This window comes from Microtus ochrogaster, chromosome 5 (genome assembly GCF_000317375.1).
Source record: "Microtus ochrogaster isolate Prairie Vole_2 chromosome 5, MicOch1.0, whole genome shotgun sequence".
In the NCBI taxonomy this organism is placed as follows: Eukaryota; Metazoa; Chordata; class Mammalia; order Rodentia; family Cricetidae; genus Microtus; species Microtus ochrogaster.
The window spans coordinates 73,451,605-73,455,321 of record NC_022012.1 but is presented as its reverse complement, the minus strand read 5'-3'; the positions used below and the strand labels follow the sequence as shown (position 1 = coordinate 73,455,321).

The 3,717-nt window shown below is 38.8% G+C and overlaps 1 protein-coding gene across 1 annotated transcript in view; it reads right to left on the bottom strand.

Annotated features, from left to right (window-relative positions):
• Snx1 (sorting nexin 1) overlaps positions 1–3,717 on the bottom strand; it is a 36,739-nt gene that overhangs the window by 32,063 nt on the left and 959 nt on the right. The gene's annotated exons all lie outside the window — the stretch shown is intronic.

Here is a 3,717-nt window from a genome sequence, read left to right as displayed (position 1 = left end):
AAACCCTGTCTCGAAAAACCAAAAAAAAAAAAAAAAAAAAGATAAACTTCATTAGCTTTTACTACAATCTTTGTTAAGCATATATCCACACCCTAGAATATATGAACTAATCACAGGTTTAGGGCTGGATTCTAAGAAGTCCATGTCCTTTCTTGTTTAAACGTTAATTCTGTCAACCAGGAGACACTACTATACAAGAGTTTTTTTTAATTAAAAAAATTAAATGACATTAATTTGTGTGTGTGCACACACAAACATGCATCACAACACAAAATGTGGAGGAGGTCAGAGGACAACTTTCAGGTGTCAAGGATCAAACTCAGGTTGTCAGGGCTGGCAGCAAGCACCTTTATCTCACTGGTCTACTATCCAAGATTTTTAAACACCAATAAAGGTAAATTATATTCTCTCGTTAATCTTAAATACCAGAAGTCTTAATGTTTTTGTTTTAAGATAGGATCTACTACGTAGCATAGTCTGGCCTTGACTTTGTGACCTTCTAGCCTTAGCCTCCCAAGATCTGGGACTACAGGCACGTAGCAGCATTTTCACACGGCTCTGTAAGTAATATTAGACTAATCAAAGACAAATTATTCAGCATATGACTTTTCTGGTCCCTTGTATTCCTTCTTTATCCATGTTATTTTCTCATACCTTTCTCTATTTGAAAGAGTATAGTTCACAAATGAGAACAAAGAGGAAAAAATTCCCAGTTTGGCTTGACATATCACAAAATAAGACAGTTGCCAGCTTTGGCCAAAATCGGAGGCAGTGATTTCATGTCTCTTTATTTTCTTCCTTCCTCTCAGCATAAGAAAAACCACCATAGTTCTCCCCCTTATGCTTGGAGTAATCTACTGTGGCCCTGACATGCTGCTGAGGACACAAGCAGATAGGACTTGGGAGGACAAAGGGGTCTGGTTCTGTGGAACCTTTACTTACAGTGTGCAGTAAGTCATGTGAGGTATTGTAAAAACCTATGTGCACTTTACATCTTTTGAACACAATGTCAAAAACTTAGAAATGCCAACGGCTCTAATTCAGTCCTTTGCTTTACTGAGATAGAAACCCTATTCTAGAAGAAAACTTCAACTAAATAATTATTCTGATTCAATTTCACATCAAAGATTTGGATATAATTTCAGGCTTTTAATTAATGACTTTAGATTTGTTTCCATGATTCTTTTGATTTCAGGCTTTCCTACTCAAATGAATGGCTTTTATATATTTTGAGATGTACCTCGTGGACCTATCTTTTGATTAAAAATCCCATTTTTATTACTGTAGTGACATGACTTCCTGGGTGTAACAGAAAGCAGATGGGATGATTAGCAACTACAGCTGTCCAGAAAATTACATGCATACCATGAATGAGTTTTAACTGTTACATCCTCAGCTTCCCAATTATTTAATGCCTATTCTTTGCCTCTAAAATGTTGACAAATCATAATAGGTAGATTAACTTGGGCTGGCGGCTGGGGAATGTAACTAGATGGTAGAATGCTTAAGACACCAGGTTCAAGCAAGCCTCCTCTCTTCTCTTCTTTCTCTCTCTCTCTCTCTCTCTCTCTCTCTCTCTCTCTCTCTCTCTCTCTCACACACACACACACACACACACACACACACACACATACAAACACACATACAGGCACACACACAGATTAACTTAAAACACTAGGAAGCAACTGAAGTCATCAAGGGCCTATGCTGATGACTTTTAACTGATCAATCTTATTAGTTAGCTTTGATTCTGATAAACTGTTAATCATTTTAAGATTAACTAATTTATTATTAGTTTTGTGGACATTTTGATTCAGAAATGGTCATTAACTAATACAGCCCAAGCTCTCTAAAATAGTTAAGGTTCTTTTTTTTCTTTCGAGACAAGGTTTCTCTGTGGCTTTGGAGCCTGTCCTGGAACTAGCTCTGTAGACCAGGCTGGTCTCGAACTCACAGAGATCCCCCTGCCTCTGCCTCCCGAGTGCTGGGATTAAAGGCGTGCACCACCGTCGCCCAGCTAGTTAAGGTTCTTTAAATATTTATTGTGTAGAAACAACTGTCCCGGGTACTTCACATCATAACACTACTAGTAACTACAGCACCTTCCTGTTGACATGTGCATGAGTGTGTGTGTGTGCGTGCATGTGTGTGATTCTACTACATCCCTCTTACCCTGTCCATTCCTCAGGATGCTCAGGCTCCTATTTATTTATTTAGTCTCCTGAGACAATGTCCCATAAAGTACAAGGCCTCTTGGTCTTCCTGCCTCAGTCTCCCAAGTGTTGAGATTTCACCATACCCAGACACTTACGTTTCCTTTTTGTTAGGAAATGAAGAAATGTAGTTTACAGCACACTTTGTCCAAAGTTAAGCTAGCAACACAGAGCTTGGCGGAGCACGCCTATCATACCATTCAGAGGTGGAGGCAAGAGGTTTGATTGGGAGTTCACAACAGCCTTGGCTGCATAAGAACCTGCCTCAAATAACAACAAATGAAAACCAAAGTTAAAACAGTAAGAAGCACAGCCTAGATTAATGTCAGACTTCAAAGCCTTTTTATCTTCTCTGTACCCAGGCTGACCTTGAATTTGTGACAGGCCCCTGCCTTAGCTCCAGAGTAGCTGAGATTATTGGCTTGTGTCAATAGGTCCAACTTAATTTCCTTATTTTTCAGTGTTTTTCCTTAACTATAACTGTGCAGAAGTGCTGCGATCTCTACATCCTTTGGCTCACAACTAAAGCATTTATTAAAATATAATTTATAATAAATGGCTGCTTAATAAAATAGTTTAGTGAAGCCTTAGTTTCCTGAAGATTAGTATTCTGGGTCAAATCTAAAGATAATGAGGACATAGTTCAGAGGTAGAATGTTTGTCCAGCATTTGAAAGACTTAGGTTTGACTCCAGCACCTGCTTTTGGTGGTAGAGCAAAGTCAATCTGACCTTCCTTCTCTCATTTTTTTGGGGGGGGGGGCAAGAGATTTCTAGTCTTAAGAAAAGAGGTATCATGCCTTTATCAACTACCTGGATGAGCTCAATGAAACCACAGTCTCCTGAACTTCACTTGAGAGCCCTAGAAAACTCTAGAAAATAGCTGCTTAGCACCTGTTTCAGTTTCAGCCCAGGAGTTGTTCTCCAAGATTCATGAGAGATTAACTATATAAAGATACTGAAAACAGAAACAAAGACTACATTAGCAGCAAGTTATTCTTCCTCAGAGTATCAGGCATCATTAGACAGTTTACTGTTATGTTAGCACTAGAAAGCACTTTATGAGTCGGGATTAAGGCCCTCAATTTCTCAACACAGTAAAATTCTAGCTATGGTCATGGAAGAAATGCCTCCAAAATCTAAACTTTTTCTGACACAAGGAGCACCTCAAAGTTTTCAGATACAGGCTGTATACAGAATTTAAAGTTGTTTAACTCAGATACTGAGAAACAAAAACCAAAACAGAAAGATAAATGCATAGACTCAGTACTGAAGACGATTATAAGCTGGAACTAACTGTACCAAGTGGTATGAGTCAGTGTTCTCATAAAATAGCCCAAAACATCTCTCCCAATACTGTTAACTCATGACATTCCACATAGAAAGGTTAGGGAGTTTTGTTTGTTTTGCCAGCAGCTAGCTCCCATTTGAGACCTGGATGTTTATTATGGGAGACGTTCTCCCCCGTCACATGCACAGATCTGTTTCAAAGCATTTTAACGCATC